This window comes from Dioscorea cayenensis, unplaced genomic scaffold (genome assembly GCF_009730915.1).
Source record: "Dioscorea cayenensis subsp. rotundata cultivar TDr96_F1 unplaced genomic scaffold, TDr96_F1_v2_PseudoChromosome.rev07_lg8_w22 25.fasta BLBR01001898.1, whole genome shotgun sequence".
NCBI classification, from domain to species: domain Eukaryota; kingdom Viridiplantae; phylum Streptophyta; class Magnoliopsida; order Dioscoreales; family Dioscoreaceae; genus Dioscorea; species Dioscorea cayenensis.
The window spans coordinates 6,014-25,081 of NW_024088289.1; the positions used below are offsets into that span (position 1 = coordinate 6,014).

Below are 19,068 nucleotides of genomic sequence, written 5' to 3' on the forward strand. Positions count from 1 at the left end.
TGTAGATTTTTTTCGGGAGGGAAATAACCGCCAAGAAAAGCTTCTGCCATCTCCTCCCATGTGGTAATTGATGCTGTAGGTAATGAGTGTTACAACTGCTTCGCTCTCCCTTTCAAGGAAAATGGGAAGGCTCTTAACTTGATGGCATTATCCGTTACCCCGTTTATCTTAACCATGTCGCACACCTTGAGAAAGTTCTCTATATGACTGTTTGGATCCTCATCGGCCAAACCATTGAAACTCGGTGGATTGTCGAACATGTGGATGAATGCCGACTTCAGCTCGAGTTCCGAGCATGTAATCGTGGGACACATAATGCTTGATTGTGTCGCCAACATCAAGGTCCGCATAATTGATAAACTCAGCCGCTCATTCTATTCAGCCCATGTTTTTGATTCTTCTACTTCCAAATCAGCTAGATTAGACTATTCTTGCACATGTTCTTTCCCTTTTCTTCTAAGTGTACGCTCGAGATTGGGATCTCCTTCAATCAATATCAAGGGTTCCTCGAGTCATAAACCTAGGGTTGCACCCAAAAAGAAAGAAAAACAAAATCACAATGATGATAGAAAAGAAATATGAAATAGAATGAATGAATAGCTAAGAAAACAAAGTGCAAAGTATTTCTAAACGCCTACTCCCCGGCAACGGCGGTAAAAACTTGATACGTCCGTGATATGAGTGTAAATTGCAAGTGCACGTGTGTCAAGTAATAATCCCGTATGAGTGGGTATCATATCCACGAGAGTAGGGAATAAAGACACTTAAGTTGTTTCTTAACTAATGTGGTAGATGAATAGTGATATGTGTGACAAAATATGAAATAACAAAAATAAAAGAAACAAGATAGAGAGCACAAGTAAAGGAGAAAGTACGACAATCGATAAAGATGGGGTACCCGGATATTGATCCACCTAGGACAATCGTTTCAAGTGCAAGAACACTCTATCATACTTCCTAATTGATGCAACAATGACTCGTGGAAATCCTTAATTACATGATCCCAAATCTAAGGTCAACCATGCCTAACTCTATACATGTCCTGCAGCGTAGATTGAATAACCTCTCAATCTCACACTCACATAGAATTGCAATGAGCTCTATGGATTCCAAGTGAAAAACCCTATTCTTATATATAGACCTAACCCTTTGGTCCAGGTGGAAGATCTTTAGCCATAATTAAGCTCCAAGGTACTAAAAATTACTTCAAGATTTCACTCCGCTGCACCTCGCAACTAAGCCACAGTGGAAGGTTATCCCTTAGCCCATTCACTCTACTATAACCGCAAAGAACTCTTGGAATGTGGAGGTAGGATAGATCATAACAGAGGGGAAAGGGGACGCCCGCTACCTCTTGACTCATCCTCTCAACCCTCTCCAATCTAGCTTTGTCTAACTCTCATGATGTGTCACTCACTCACAAGAGTTACCAACAAGAACTCTCAACCCTAGTGTCACTCTAGGGGAGTATTCATACAATCAAGTCTCCAAGATTGGAACTCACAATATACATCAATTAATTGAAAGCATAATAAAGAGATTCAATGAAACGAATACATCCTAGGGTTCACAAATACCGAAGTACCCACTAGGGGTTTAGGTATCCATGGAGCTAGAGACAATCAATGAAATTGAATGTAAAAAAAAAACATCAATAGAAAACCACTCATTAGTCGTGGTGATGGTCTTGTGGAGAGTCCTCTACTCGTTAAAAGGGGCCCTTTGTCCGGCCTAGGATAGAACTAGCTAGATCGGTGCCGACGAAAGCTCTCCCACTAACCTTCTTCCAAATGACGCGAGATGTCAGAGTCATAGAACCTCTCCAAAACCCTAGCCAATACCTCTCAAAATCCTAATCGCCGCCTTCTCTCAAGTTGGGGAAAAGATGGAGAAAAGAATGCTGAAATCATGGCTAAAATCTGCTTTCAAAAGGTTGGAATCGGGAATCCACACGCCCATGTGGGCGCATGACAAGTTCCCCTTGCTTATATCCCGCAAGTGCACGGGCTAGTCGAAGTAATAATCCCGGGTGAGCGGGGTCTAATCCACTGTGAGTAGGGAGTGAAAATACTTAATTTGATTCTTAGCTATGTGGAATATCAATAGTGATAAGTGTGAAATTGATTCAATTCTCAACAATAAAAACAACAAGTGAAAGAGCAAAAGTAAGAACAAGGTAAGGCAATCGATAAAGGATGGGGTACTGGATAATGCTTCACCTAGGATGATCGCTCAAGTGCAAGAACCTCTATTATGCTTCCTAATCAATGCAATGGTGAGTCGTGGAAATCCTTACATACATAGTCCCAAATCTAAGGTCAACTATGCCTAACTCTATACATGTCCCGGAGGAGAAATCGAACAATCTCAACACCTCCCACTCGCGATAGAGTTGCAATGAGCTCTAGGGATTCCAAAGTGATAAATCTCTTCCTAAATATAGACCCTACCCCTTTGGTCCGTATGGAAGGTCCCTAGCCACAATTAAGCCCTAGATACTAAGATCCTCCTCAACGCTTCACCCATTGCACGCGCAACTAGGCCCCCAGCTGAGGTTCATCCCTTAGACCATTCACTCCATTATGGCCGCAAAGAACCCGAGGAACGGAGGTAGAATCTATCACGCCGGAGGAGAAAAGTGGGACGCCCCCTGCACTCTCTCGACTCACCCTCTCAACCCCTCTCCAACCTAGCTTTTGTCTAACGCTAGTGGTGTGTCACTCACTCACAAGGTTACCAACAAGAACTCTCAACCCTAGTGTCACTCTAGGGGAAATGTTCATACAATCAAGCATTCTAAGGTTGGAAACTCACAATAAACATCAATTTATTGAAAGCATAATAAAGAAGTTCAATGAAACGAATACATCCTAGGGTTCGCAATCATCCAAGTACCCACTAGGGGTTTAGCTTTCCATGGAGCTTAATACAATCAAAGAAATCGAATGTAAAAAGCAATGAATCCATAAAGAAACCCCCTCGATGGTCAGTGTCGATGGTCTTGTGGAGAGTCCTCTACTGTCGTCCAAAGATTCCTTCGTCCCGTATAGGATACGCCCGATCGAAGCACCCCTACCAACCTTCTTCCTAATGGAATCACGATGTCAGAGCCGTAGAACTTCTCCAAAACCTTGGCCAATACCCCAAGAAACCCTAGCTGAAGTCCTCTCACAAGTTGGGGAAAAGATGGAGAAAAGAATCTCAAAATCGTGGATGAAAACGGCTTTACATAGGGCTGGAATCGGGCGACTCCACGGGCGCAGTACTGAACACGCGCTGCTGCGAATTTCCACACGGCCGTGGATAATTTTCTATAGTGATTTTCACAGAACTCTACTACAAGATTATGCTAAAAAAAATACCCCTAATCCACTTTTCATCGAGCTAACATAAACGGGCACACGCTATGCCGTGGATCGCTTTGCTTTCTTCAATGACTGGATAAGATGATGGAGATCTTGTTCTATGTGCATAAGTCGGAATGCTTGAGTGTGACCGCCCTTGTGCCCTCCAAATGGTTGTGTAAACTCAAATACGGGAGGTTGGCACACACTCTAGCATCTCGCACCCGACTTATATCTTTGCGCTTGAACTTTTAGCAAGATTTCGTCCAAAAATCGGTGCATTGTGATCCACATTGGCTTCTTTTCCTTCATAATTTGGTTTCACAACCCCTACATGCACGAAAGTAACATAAAAACACACATATTAGTGTAAAAACCCGAGGAAAGTAATGCTCAACATAAGGAAATAATGCTTTCAGATTCATATCGCACAAGCACTTATCAAACTCCCCCTACACTTAAGCTTTTGCTTGTCCTCAAGCAAAAAAATTAAAATGTTATGCGATGGATGAAGGAAATATTTGGAAGTGCTTGGCCTTAGGTTCACCAAAAGCATACAAAGAGAGCATTCTACAAGAAAGGGAAATTTCAACACTAAATACGAAAAATCAATGCTCTAGCTAAAAACTTGAATAAAAAAAGGACAACAAACCCGAAATCGGTAAGTGTGTGAACTCACCAAGTCAACCCAAAGTATACCCCTCAAAGCTCTAAGTATAAGGGACTTATTTATCTACAACAAGAAAACAACGAACATTTCAAAAACGGTAGTAGCTTTCACACATCCTCTAAGGTAGCTCCTTTCCCCAAGCGGCCGCTAAGGTGGCTTTTCACACTTTCGAGGTGGTAGCTCTTTTCACCGGGTGGTAGCTTTCACTCATCCCATGAGATAGCTCTTTCTCTCATTAGGGCATAACTAGTATCCCGACTTATGAGAGTAGCTTCATTCTTCATAGGTGGTAGCTCTTTCCACCCGAATAGCATAACTAAACAATAAAAACTATTTTTGTTCTTTTCTTTTTCATTTTTCTCTATTTTCTTGAATTTAACACAAGAAACAACTATAACTAGTCCCTTTAACATCGAACTTGAGTTTCCAAAAGAGTTTAAAAAAATGAGTAGTGCACTAAATGTAAATCGAGCAAAAATTCCTAAAAAAATTCAAGCAAGAACTAGAGCATGAAACCATTCAATGTTAACAATTCTCCCTAGACTTAAGAATACAATCATTGCAACTAAGGTGAACCGCCATTGGCTATGTGAGCATATAACAATCAAGAACAATAAAAAGATGTGTGCACTATGAAACTCCCCCCCACACTTAAGTTGTACATTGTCCTCAATGTACACATGCAAGCCCACTCATAATGTATATCAATGAAGAATATATGTGGGGAAAAGCAATCAAAACAATACTCCCCTGACTCCCTAGTGTGGCGCTTTGATGGAGCTAAGTACTTGGGCGTAATGTTCCGACGGGTTGTGAAGCTCACACCCGGGCAAGTGTCGAAGCAACTTGGCCGTGCTCCATGACAAAGTCTCAATTCCCCATGATGACAAGACCATCTCGCGACGCATACACGAGGGGGTTCAAAGAAGCTCAATAAAACAAAAACAACTCGAGTATACAAAAAGATAGAGCAATGAATACAACTCGAGACAACAAATGAAACTAAACTCGTAGGGAAAAATCCTTTTCTCGAGTATACAAATCCAAAAATAAAATGCGAAAATAAAATGCGAAAAATAAGAACAAAGAAGGTAAAGACGCCTTAAGTGTTGGTGTCAATAACTAGTACATCTGTTTCCGTTGCTGGTGAAGATGACGTCGGTGTCGCAAAAATAAAATGAAGATTGGCAAAGAAAAAGAGAAAGAGAAGCTTACCGACAAAATGAGAATGAAAGACTAGAAAACGGCCGGAAAACTCAATTAACAACCCTCTAAAACGACGGTGAGAGGTCAGGAGAGAGCAAGGATATGTTCTCAAAACGTATGAGGGTGAAAAAGATGAAGAAACCCGAAAAAGATTTTAAAGAAAAACCCATGCGGTTCTAGCATATTCGAAAAATCCACACGGTGTGTGGAAATTACCCACGCCTGCGTGCCCCGACCCACGTAGGGCGCACGCACGCCCCGTGGACTCTCCATGCAATCGAGAAAAATTTTCTAAGACCCACGCCTGCGCGAAAGTTCCACACGGGCGTGGACATTCACAAAGCCCAACTCACGTGGGCAAACGCACGCCCCGTGTCTTCTGGGATGGAGAGATCCTCCGCAGATTCGCACAAGCGCGCGAAAAATTACCCACGCCCTGCAGTGTGGTTCACAAGGTCGCCCTACGTGGGCGAGTCCACGCCCCGTGTGCTCTGGGATAAAACCGCCCAACTCGCAGAAGTCACACGCCTGCAGCGAAAAATTACCCACCGGGCGGTGATAGTCGCGATGGTCGCTCACGTGGGCAGCCCGCACGCCCCGTGCCTTCTCTCGGATGAGCTCAGAAGTAAAATCCACGCAGCGCAGTGGAAATTCCACACGCCCTGCAGTGTTTTTCTCTCGATGCTTTTAGAAAATTCTCGCAGTGCTCGCAGAAAAATTTTTTTAACATGTTTACACACTCGTAGCCTACCCTAATATGTAAGTTTTTACCAAAGTGAAAAACATGAGAAATAGCTCAAACGACCAAAACATCACCAAAACACATGAAAGTACAAGATAACACCAACGGTCCACAAGAAAAGCATAACAATGGCATATAAGAATCAAAACACCAACACTCAAGCTCTTATTCATGCAACACTAAACTAAAAACTAGGAAAACAGTAATTGCTTGGTTTGCCTCCCAAGAAGCGCTTGTTTTACGTCACTTAGCTTGACGCACCTCTTCCTTACCTTATGGGGGCTTGAAAAGAGTGTGTTCCTCCCGACTAGATATTGCATATCTACTTCCTTTAAACCAAAAATCTACTTGCCCGGGTGGAATATTTGTTGGAGAGTCCGACCATCTTACCTTTGGCCTCCAAGGAAACAATTTGGGTTGGGAATTGTCCAAGCTTAGCATGTGGGTCATTGGATGGCTTCAATCTCCTACCCACATCTTCTTCCAAACCCAAAATCTCTTTCTTGCAATTTATGAATTGATCAATCCCAAAGAGAGATGCGTGTTCCATTACTTTAGTAGTTGCTTCTTCTTCAATTTCAACTTGAAAAACAACTGCCTTCGCCAACTCTCCTTGCATCATTTCTTGCTCACAAACATACTGTCCACTCAAACAATCATCATATTGAGTGAACGGTTCTTCTTGTATCCTCTCAATCTCGACAACATCATACTCGTTCCGACTCACTTCTTCATTGTCATTCACTACCACATCTTCTCCATAAGGAACTTGACTTGCTTGCTCAAATAATTGTTGTTCCCTGGAGAGTGTGTCAAGTATCCCTCCTAGTTTATGCTCAAGGTTTTTTTATAGGAGGCTTCATGACATCTTCGTGTGGTCTCCATATTTTTGGACGCAGACATCGGATGCTTCAATAAAAGTTAGCTAATACTCTTTGTAACTCGAAATGCATCCTCTCCCGAGTATCTCACCCGTTTGACATTCCTCTTGAGGTGCCTCCCAATGTTGTTCACCATTATCCCATAATACGCTTTGGGTAGCCCACTTCAGCTTGGATGATATGCGTTGTAACATGGAATGTTTTGTTGTCGTGAAGTAACAACTCTATCAACTTTTTTTACCGAGAGCTTCGACCGCAAATATAGAGCAACGATCGGGTCAATCATCAATTTAAAAATCCTTGCAAGAAAAAGTAAAAACATGACAAAAAGAAAAAGAAATGAGAATGATGGAAGAATAAGAAAGTGTGAAATAATAAAACAAATAAGAACGGTGATAGAGAAGAGATGTGAAATAGAATGAAAGGTAAAATAGCAAAGAAAAACAAAGTGCAAAGTATCTCTAAACGCCTAACTCCCCGCAACGGCGCCAAAAACTTGACAAGTTCCCTTGCTTATATCCCGCAAGTGCACGGGCTTTGTCAAGTAATAATCCCGGTGAGCGGGTCCAATCCACAGTGAGTAGGGAGTGAAAAATACTTAATTTGATTCTTAGCTATATGGAATATCAATAGTTATAAGTGTGAAATTGATTCAATTCTCAACAATAAAAACAACAAGTGAAAGAGCAAAAGTAAGAACAAGGTAAGGCAATCGATAAAGGATGGGGTACTCGGATAATGCTTCACCTAGGATGATCGCTTCAAGTGCAAGAACTCTCTATTATGCTTCCTAATCAATGCAATGGTGAGTCGTGGAAATCCTTACATACATAGTCCCAAATCTAAGGTCAACTATGCATAACTCTATACATGTCCCTGAGGAGAAATCGAACAATCTCAACACCTCGCACTCGCATAGAGTTGCAATGAGCTCTAGGGATTCCAAGTGATAAATCTCTTCCTAAATATAGACCTACCCCTTTGGTCCAGATGGAAGGTCCCTAGCCATAATTAAGCCCTAGATACTAAGATCCTCTCAACGCTTCACTCCATTGCACGCGCAACTAGGCCCCAGCGGAGGTTCATCCCTTAGACCATTCACTCCATTATGGCCGCAAAGAACCTCGAGGGAACGGAGGTAGAATCTATCACGCCGGAGGGGAAAGGGACACTCCCTGCACCTCTCGACTCACCCTCTCAACCCATCTCCAACCTAGCTTTTGTCTAACGCTAGTGGTGTGTCACTTACTCACAAGGTTACCAACAAGAACTCTCAACCCTAGTGTCACTCTAGGGGAAATGTTCATACAATCAAGCATTCAAGGTTGGAACTCACAATAAACATCAATTTATTGAAAGCATAATAAAGAAGTTCAATGAAACGAATACATCCTAGGGTTGGCAATCATCTAAGTACCCAGTAGGGGATTAGCTCTCCATGGATCTTAATACAATCAAAGAAATCGAATGTAAAAGCAATGAATCCATAAAGAAACACCCTCGATGGTCATGTCGATGGTCTTGTGGAGAGTCCTCTACTCGTCGTCCAAAGATTCCTTCGTCCCGGGATAGGATACGCCTCAATCGAAGCTCCCCTACCAACCTTCTTCCTAATGGAATCACGATGTCGGAGCCGTAGAACATCTCCAAAACGTTGGCCAATACCCCTCGAAAACCCCTAGTCAAGTCCTCTCACAAGTTGGGGAAAAGATGGAGAAAAAGAATGTCGAAATCGGGGCTGAAATCGGCTTTAAAATAGGGCTCGAATCGGGCGACTCCACCGGCGCGTACTGAACACGCCGCCTGCGTGCAATTTCCACACGCCTGCGTGGATTCTCTCGCTTCGCGATTTTCGCCGTCCGTGAACAAGAATCGCTACATGCATTTCTCACCACGCAAGATTATACCAAAAAAATACTCCCCGAATCCACTTTTTCATCGTAGCTAACATAAACAGGCACACGCTTATGCCGTAGATCGCTTTGCTTCTTCAATGACGGATAAGATGATGGAGATCTTGTTCTATGTGCATAAGTCGCAATGCTTGAGTGTGGCTGCCATGTGCCCCTCCAAAATGGTTGTGTAAACTCAAATACGGGAGGTTGGCACACACTCTAGCATCTCGCACCCGACTTTATATCTTCGTGTTTGAACTTTAGCAAGATTTCGTCGAAAAATCGGTGCAGTGTGATCCACATTGGCTTCTTTTCCTTCATAATTGGTTTCACAACCCTACATGCACGAAAGTAACATAAAAACACACATATTAGTGTAAAAACCCGAGGAAAGTAATGCTCAACATAAGGAAATAATGCTTCGCATTCATATTGCACAAGCACTTATCAGCGCCCCTATGGATTTTTCAAAGGGCGTGCTAAGTTTCCAAATGCTGTGTGGATTCTCTGTTTTCTTGTCTTCTCGGCCAGCTGTAAACAGTGTCGCTGCGATATTTTTCTACAGTGTTTTCTACAATACCCTGCTATAGTACCGGCCTGAAATACTCCCGAATCCATACTTTCATCGAGGTAACGCAAACGGGCACACATTTATGTCATGGATCGCCTTGCTTCTTTAATAATGGACTTGTTGGTGGAGATCTTGTTATATATGCACAAGTCAAAATGCTTGAATGTGACTGCCTTTGTGCCCTCCAAATTGTTGTGCTAACTCAAGTATGAGGAGGTTGGCACACATTCATGCATTTGGAACCCAACCTATGTCTTCCTGTTTGAACCTTAGCAAGATTCCTCCTAATTAGTGCATTACGACCCTATGGGTTGGGCAAAAATAAACTTAAGTATATAAAGGTAAGGCCACAAAATACAACTCGAGACAGCAAAAATAAAGATAATCTTGGAAAGAAGATCCTTTCTGAGTGATACTAGTCCATAATAAAATACAGAAATGAAGTACGAAAAATAAGAACAAAGCAAAGTAAAGACATATCAAGCGTCGATCTCCTTCGTGGTTGACAACTCCCCTTGCGTGTGACCCGTAATTGCACGGGTTTATCGAGTAATAAATTCCCAGGTGAGTGGGGTATCGTATCCATAGGGAGTAGGGAGTAAAGACGCTTAAGTTGCTACTTAACAAAGTGAAGATGAAACAAGGATTGTGTTGATGAAGTGTAATGTAAACAAAATAAAAGAAACAAGAACGAGAGGCACAAATAAATGAGAGATAAGGCAATCGATAGAAGTGGGGTACTCGAATGTTGTTCCACCTAGAATAATCATTTCAAGTGCAAAACCAACTATTATGCATCCTAACTAATGCATTAATGAGTCATGGAGATCCTACAATACACGGTCCCAAATCTAATGTCAACCGTGACTAACTCTATATTATGCCCCGGCGAAGAAATCGAATAGTCTCAACACCTCACATGGTATAGAGTTGCATGGAGTTCTAGGGATTCCAAATGATAAACCCTATTCCTATGTATAGACCTAACCCTTTGGTCCAGGTGAAAGGCCCCTAGTCACAATTAAGCCCTAGATATTAGAGTTCACTTCAACGTTTCACTCTGTCACTCGCGCAACTAAGCCTTAGCGGAGTTCATCCTCTAGCACTTTACTCTATTGTGACCACAAAGAACTCAAGGAAATGGAGTTAGGATAAATCACACCAAAAGAGAAAGGGGACACTCCGCTACCGCTCGACTCACCCTCTCAACCCTCTCCAATCTAGCTTTGTCTAGCCTTCATGGTGTGTCACTCACTCACAAGGGTTACCAAGGTAAACTCTCAACCCTAGTGTCACTCTATGGGAGTATTCAATCAATCAAACATTCTAGATTGGAACTCAATTAAAACATCAATTAAGGAAAGCATAATAGAAAGTTAATGAAACAAATACATCCTAGGGTTCAAAAATCCAAGTACCCACTAGGGGGTTTAACTCTCCATGGAGCAAGATACAATCAATTGTAAAATTGAAAGTAAAAACAAATAGTCGATAGGAAAATCCCCTCAGTAGTATTCGTGTAGATAGTCTTGTGGAGTAGTATCGTCTCTTCCAAAGGTCCTCTTGTTAAGCCTAGGGCAAACCTCACCGGATCGGTGCTGAAGAAAGATCGCCCAAGAATTATCTTCCAATAGAATCGCGGTGTCAAAGCCGTAGAACCACTCCAAAAGCCTTGCCAATACCTCTCTAAACAATAGCCACAAGCATCTCGTAAGTTAGAGAAGAGATGGAAAGAAAGATTCTGAAATCGGGCTAAATCGCGGCTTTAAAAGGGCTGGAATCAGGCATCTACACGGGCCTGTTGATGTTCCACACACCCCTATAGAATTTCTACACGCCCGTGTGGATTCTCTGGAAATCACATTTTCAGCCTACTGTGAACAGTACCTGCTAAAGTAAATTGCGACAAATGTTTTGCAGCAGTAACCTGCTACAGTACCACCAGAAACACACCCGAATTCATGTTTTTCATCGAGGTAACATAAACAGGCACACGTGTCACTTCTTCAATAAACGGCCTCATTGGTGAAGATCTTTCTATCAATGCACAAATCGGGATACCATAATGTGACTACCTCTGTGCCCCTTTAAATCATTGTAATTGCTTGAATACATGGAATTTGGCATACATTCTAATATCTTGATCTCAACTTGGGTTTTCACATTGTTCTTTCCCAAGATTTTATCAAAGAGTGCATTCACAATCTTCATTGGCAACTTTCTTCAACATTCGGCTTCACAACCGTACATGCATAAAAGTAACACAAATACACAAGATTAGCACTAAAACCTGACAAAAGTAATGCTCATCATAAGGAAAAAATACTTCATATTCTTAACACACAAGCAGTAGATCGACTGGCATTGGAACTGGTGCTGAAGATGGAGGAGTGTGGGGTCTCATCACAAAGGGGGATGTCACGTCTCGCTCTAAAATCTGCTGTAGGATGTCAAGACATGCCATAACCTCTGCAAGGTTTGCGGCCTGTATAGCATGAACCTCAGCCAAATCTGCCTGTAATACCCCTACAACACCCTCAAGCCTTTTAAATCAATCATGGGCTCACGTTGAAGAGAATATCTGAACTGGTGGGTACTCCTGCACTGTCTATGAAAGCCTCACCATACAATTCGAGTGGGACTAAGAACTGCTAGATGCTCATACTATAATGGTGTCCAAATGCTCTAAACTATATGACGTCGACACTGTCAAAACTCCTATAAGACCGATCAAGCTCGAAAGACGCCAATACCTCCAATGTCAACAAACGAATGGCAGGCACACAAATAGATAATAATTTGCTCCAACTGCCCATAGTGAGCAATTGCTCAAGCTCATCAGTCATGTCATCAGCCAATTACACCTCCCTGAGCAAGTACAAATCCGGGAATCACATCTGACAGATTTTTAGCTTCGATAAATGCTAAAATTGAGCCCGGTGCTCGGGAATCGAGAATACTATGTGCTCTATGCCGGTCACTTTATTTGTCCATGGAGCCATATCGGCAAAAGTTGAAACGAGAATCGATCAAATAGACTCAGAAAATAATACTACAGAAATCCACACACCTTTGTGTCTTCTCATGATGGTGGAGAATTCTCTGCAGAGATTCACATGGGCGTGTGAAAATTACCCACGCCAGTGTACCCCACCCACAGGGGTAGAAGCACATCCCTGTGGCTTTTCTGTCAATCCAAGGAATTTCTCTAAGGGCTTTACACGCCCGTGTGGAAATTCCACACAGGCATGGACCTTCACAGGCTGACACGTTCGTATATGCGTGTAAAACGCAAGTGCACTGTTATCGAAGTAATAATCCCAGATGAGTGGGTATCGTATCCATAGAGAGTAGGGAATAAAGACACTTAAGTTGTTTCTTAACTAATGTTGAAGATGAATAGTGATAAGTGTGACAAAATATGAAGTAATGAAAAAAAAAGCAACAAGATAGAGAGCATAGGTAAAGGAGAAGGTAAGGCAATCGATAAAGATGGGGTACCAGGATATTGATCCGCCTAGGACAATCGTTTCAAGTGCAAGGACCCTCTATTATACTTCCTAATTGATGCAATAATGAGTCAGGAAAATCCTTAATTACATGATCCCAAATCTAAGGTCAACCATACCTAACTCTATACATGTCCCGGGGGAGAGATTGAATAATCCCTCAACCTCACACTCGCATAGAATTGCAATGAGCTCTAGGGATTCCATGTAAAAAACCTTGTTCCTATGTATAGACCTAACTCTTTGGCCCAGGTGGAAGATCCCTAGCCACAATTAAGCCGTAGGTGCTAAAATCACTTCAGCGCTTCACTTCGTTGCACTCGCAAGTAAGCCCCAGCGGAAGGATAGATCACAAAGAACTTTTGGAATGTGGAGGTAGGATAGATCACACTGGAAGAGAAAGGGGACGCTCCACTACCTCTCGACTCACCCTCTCAACCCTCTCCAATATAGCTTTGTCTAACTCTCATGGTGTGTCACTCACTCACAAGAGTTACCAACAAGAACTCTCAATCCTAGTGTCACTCTAGGGAGTATTCATACAATCAAGTCTTTGAGATTGGAACTCACAATAAACATCAATTAATTGAAAGCATAATAAAGAGATTCACAAATACATCCTAGGGTTCACAAATAGCCAAGTACCCACTAGGGGTTTAGCTCTCCATGGACCTAGATAAAATCAATGAAATAAAATGTCAAAACAAATCAACCTTAGAAAATCCCACTCGTTAGTCATGGTGATGGTCTTGTGGAGAGTCCTTTACTCGTCGGAAGGGTCCCATTATCTGGCCTAGAATATACCTCGCCGGATCGGTGCCAATGAAAGCTCTCCCACTAACCTTCTTACAAATGGCACGTGATGCTGGAGCCATAGAACCTCTCTAAAGCGCTAGCCAATACCTCTCAAAATCCTAGCCGCCGCCCTCTTTCAAGTTGGGGAAAAGATGGAGAAAAAAATGCTGAAATCGGGGCTGAAATCAGCTTTTAAAGGGCTGGAATCCGAAATACACATGCCCATAGGGGCGCCCTTGCGGATTTTTTACACGAGCGTGTGGAATTTTCACACCCCCACATGGATTCTCTGTTTTCCTTTTTTCTCTGCCGATTGTAAATAGTACTGTTGTAGTATTTTTTACTACTGTGTTTTTTACAATACCCCACTACAATACCGGCCTGAAATACTCCCAAATCCGTACTTTCATTGAGGTAACGCAAATGGGCACACATTTACGTCATGGATCACCTTGCTTCTTTAATAATGGACATGTTGATGGAGATCTTGTTATATATGCACAAGCCGAAATGCTTGAATGTGACTGCCCTTGTGCACCTCCAAATAGTTGTGCTAACTTGAGTACGAGGAGGGTGGCACACATTCCTGCATCTGGAACCCGACCTATGTCTTAGCATTAAACCTTAGCAAGAATTCCTCCAAATTAGTGCATTATGACCCACATTGGCTTCTTTCTCTCATAATCGGCCTCACAACCCTACTTGCATAAAAGTAACATAATTAAACCCATATTAGTGTTAAAACCCGAGAAAAGTAATGCTCAACACAAGGAAAGAACACTTCATATTCTTATTGCACAAGCACTTATCAAACTCCCCCACACTTAAGCTTATACTTGTCCCTAAGCAAAGATTAAAACATTGTATGCATGGATGAAGGAAATATTAGAAGTGCTTGGCCTTAGGTTCAGCAAAGCATACAAAGAGAGCATTCTACAAGTAATGGAAATTTCCACACTAAATACGAAAAATCAATGCTCTAGCTAAAAACTTGAATAAGAAAGGACAACAAACCCGAAATCGTGTAAGTGTATGAACTCACTCAAAACAACCCAAAGTATACTCCTCACTATTATAAGTACAAGGGACCTATTATTTATCTACAAAAAGTAACAAAAAATTCAAAAATAGTAGTAGCTTCACACATCCTCTAAGGTAGCCCTTTCCAAAGCGGCCGCTAAGGTGGCTTTCACACTTTCGAAGTGGTTGCCCTTTCTACCGGAGTGGTAGCTTTCTCTCATCCTATGAGATAGCTCTTTCTCTCATTAGGGCATAACTAGTATCTGACTTATGAGAGTAGCTTTGTACATCATAGGTGGTAACTCTTTCCACCCAACAAGCACAAATAAACAATAAAACTATTTCGTTCCTTCTTTTCATTTTTTCCATTTTCTTTAGAATTAACACAAGAAACAACTATAATTAATCCCTTATATATGAAACATGAGTTTCCAAAAGAGTTCAAAAAGTGAGTAATGCAACAAGTGTCAATCGGGCAAAAATTCCTAGAAATTCAAGCAAAAACTAGAGCATGAAAACATTCAATGTTAAAAATTTTCCTAAACTCACGAATACAATCATTGCAACTAAGGTGAACCGCCATTGGCTATTGACAAGTTCCCCTTGCTTATTCCCGCAAGTGCATGGGCTTGTCAAAGTAATAATCCCGGGTGAGCGGGGTCGAATCCACAGGGAGTAAGGAGTGAAAATACTTAATTTGATTCTTAGCTATATGGAATATCAATAGTGATAAGTGTGAAATTAATTCAATTCTCAACAATAAAAACAACAAGTGAAAGAGCAAAAGTAAGAAGAGGGTAAGGCAATCGATAAAGAATGGGGTACTCGGATAATGCTTCACCTAGGATAATCGCTTCAAGTGCAAGAACTCTCTATTATGCTTCCTAATTAATGCAATGGTGAGTCATGAAAATCCTTACATACATAGTCCCAAATCTAAGGTCAACTATGCCTAACTCTATACATGTCCCGGAGGAGAAATCGAACAATCTCAACACCTCGCACTCGCATAGAGTTGCAATGAGCTCTAGGGATATCCAAGTGATAAATCTCTTCCTAAATATAGACCTACCCCTTTGGTCCAGATGGAAGGTCCCTAGCCACAATTAAGCCATAGATACTAAGATCCTCTCAACGCTTCACTCCATTGCACGCGCAACTAGGCCCCAGCGGAGGTTCATCCCTTAGACCATTCACTCCATTATGGCCGCAAAGAACTCGAGGAACGAAGGTAGAATCTATCACGTCGGAGGGGAAAGGGGACGCTCCTGTACCTCTCGACTCACCCTCTCAACCCTCTCCAACCTAGCTTTGTCTAACGCTAGTGGTGTGTCACTCACTCACAAGGTTACCAACAAGAACTCTCAACCCTAGTGTCACTCTAGGGGAAATGTTCATACAATCAAGAATTCAAGGTAGGAACTCACAATAAACATCAATTTATTGAAAGCATAATAAAGAAGTTCAATAAAATGAATACATCCTAGGGTTCGCAATCATCCAAGTACCCAGTAGGGGTTTAGCTCTCCATGGAGCTTAATACAATCAAAGAAATCGAATGTAAAAGCAATGAATCCATAAAGAAACTCCACACAGTATACACCCACAGGCGTGTGGAAATTCCACACACTCGTGTGTTTTCTCTGGATGACATAGAAAAACCTGCAGGCTCTGTAGAACTATTTTAAACATGTTTACACACTCAGAGCCTGCTATATTATGGAAAATTTACGAGATAAAAACATGAAATAGAACTCAAACGACCAGACTTCACCAACTCTCAACAAGACACACAATGAATACTTTTAAAAATCCCACAACAAAATCGCAGCACAAGCACTTAAAAATTGAAACACCAACACTTAACAGTTTATTCATGAAAACAAACTAAACTAAAAGGTGCGAGAACAATAAACACTTGGGTTGCCTCCCAAGAAGCGCTTGTTTAATGTCACTAAGCTTGACGTATCTTTCTTACCTCACGAGGGTTCATAAATGAAGGTTGCCCTCTTACTCATGGCTTGAAAGCATGATTAGCAAAATCTCTTGATGGTAGAGGGTGAACTCTCGGGCTTCAGACCACCTAGCAATGGTTCGTCCAACTTCCTTGGCTCATGTACGTCTCCAACAATCTTGGAGCGTTTTCGGTGGCGTCTCCGAGCCCTCTTCATTTTTCGGAGCATTTTCTTCAAGATCCCCGGGGTAGATGTTTCTTCTCCAGTCGAACCAAGCATCATTACTTCTTCATTGCTCTCCTCTTGGTCGAACAAACCCTCATATGGATCCGGGTTGAACATTTCCTGCACATATTCATCAACATGCTCATCAGTAGTGTTTAGAAAATATAAAGTGTCATCGAAATCAAGAGAATGCCGCATGGCTTCAGCAAGGCAGTATGTGAGCTTATCATCTCCAACTCTCAATGTGAGCTCTCCGCCGTCCATGTCAATCAATGCTTTGGAAGTCCGCAAGAACGGTCTCCCAAGTATCAAGTGTACATCCGCATTCTCATCAACATCTAGCACTACAAAGTCAACCGGAAAAATGTACTTGTCCACCGTTACAAGCACGTCATTAATGATGCCTCTCGGATGTTGTACCGTTCGGTTCGCCAATTGTAAAGTCATCCGAGTAGGCCTAGGCTCTCCTAAGCCTAGCTTTTGGAAGAAAGTATATGGCATGACGTTGATACTTACACGGAATGATGAAGCTTCCCGGGTCTTTCTTCTTGTTCGGCATGTTCTTTTGTAACACCGCCAAGCATGAACCATCTAGCACCACTGAAGCACTCTCCTCCAATTTCCTCTTGTTCGTCAATAGGTCTTTTAGGAACTTCGCGTACTTAGGTATTTGAGCGAATGCCTCTACAAAAGGAATATTGATGTGGAGTTGTTTGAACAAACTCAGGAACTTCTTATACTGTTCATCCCCTTGGTCATTTTTCAATCTAGAGGGGTAAGGGATTCTTGTCTTGAATGGTGGGGGTGCCACTTCTTTCTCTTTGTTTACTCCCTTCTCAACCTCTACAACCTCGGGTGTGTGTTCTTTCGGCTTTTCACTCGGAAGCCTCCCTTCAACCTCACGACCACTTCTCAAAGTGATCGCCTTCACATGTTCTCTAGGATTGGTTTCCGTGTTGCTTGGTAAACTTCCATGTGGCCTTTCGGAGAGAGACTTCGCAATTTGCCCCACTTGATTTTCAAGGTTGTGCAAGGAGGTGGTGTGATTGCGAAGTGTAGCCTCGACTGATTCAAAACTTGTATTTGCCGATTGAACAAATCTAGCCAAGTGCTTCTCCAAATCCGTCATTCGGGTTTCCAAGCCTGAAATTCTGTTTTCCACATGAGGGGCTTGTTGCTGTTGTTGGAAACCCAATGTCCCCATGGTCTTCTGTGGTCCTTGATCGCTCCATGAAAAATTGGGATGATTCTTCCAACCTGAATTGTAGGTGTTGCTGTATGGGTTCCTTTGAGGTCTCATGCCATTACCTACAAAGTCAACATTCTCAACTGAAGAAACATCACCAATGACGATTGGGCAATCAGAGGGAGCATGTCCTCCACCATAACCGGTGCAATTGGTTACGGCTGCAACTCTATTCGAAGCTATAAGATCTAGCTTCTTACTCAAACTCTCCACTTGGGCCGCCAATGAAGTTACCGCATCAATTTCATGGAGACCGACCACCTTTTTCTTCTCCCTAGCGTTCCACTGGTAGCTATTTAACCCCATTTCTTCAATCAACTGACGTGCTTCATCGGGGGTTTTGCTACCTAAGGTACCTCCTGCCGCCGCATCCAAGAGTTGCCTTGTACTCCGGTTCAAACCATTGTAGAAGGTTTGAACAATCATCCACTCTGGGAATCCGTGTTGCAGAAACTATCGCAGGAGTTCTTTGAACCTTTCCCATGTCTCAAATAGAGACTCCAATTCCAACTGCACAAAGGATGAGATCTCATTCCTAAGATTTGCTGATTTTCTGGGAGGCAAATAATGGGCTAGAAAAGCTTCTACCATCTCCTCCCATGTAGTGATTGATGCTCTAGGTAATGAGTGTAGCCACTACTTTGCTCTCATCTTTAAGGAAAATGGGAAGGCTCTCAATTTGATGGCATCATCCGTCACACCATTTATCTTTAGCATGTTGCACACCTCGAGGAAGCTCTCTATGTGACTGTTTGGATCTTTATCGGCCAAACCATTGAATTGTGCGGACTGCTGCAGCATATGGATGAATGCCGACTTTAGCTCGAAGTTCTGAGCTGTAATTTGGGGACGCAAAATACTCGATTGTGTCCCCAACACTGAAGGTCTGGCATAATCAGATAGTGTTCGTTGTTGCTCATTTTCTTCTGCCATGTTTTCAGATCCTTGTACTTCCAAATCAGCTGGATTATGCTGTTCTTGCACAGGTTCTTTCCCTTTTCTTCTAAGT

At 42.3% G+C, this 19,068-nt stretch overlaps 1 non-coding gene across 1 annotated transcript; it reads left to right on the forward strand.

Annotated features, from left to right (window-relative positions):
- Positions 1–18,495: 18,495 nt before the first annotated feature.
- LOC120257135 lies at positions 18,496–18,602 on the forward strand. Its single transcript, XR_005535537.1, has one exon. It is a non-coding gene; the product is annotated as a small nucleolar RNA R71 (small nucleolar RNA).
- The last annotated feature ends 466 nt before the right edge of the window (positions 18,603–19,068 follow it).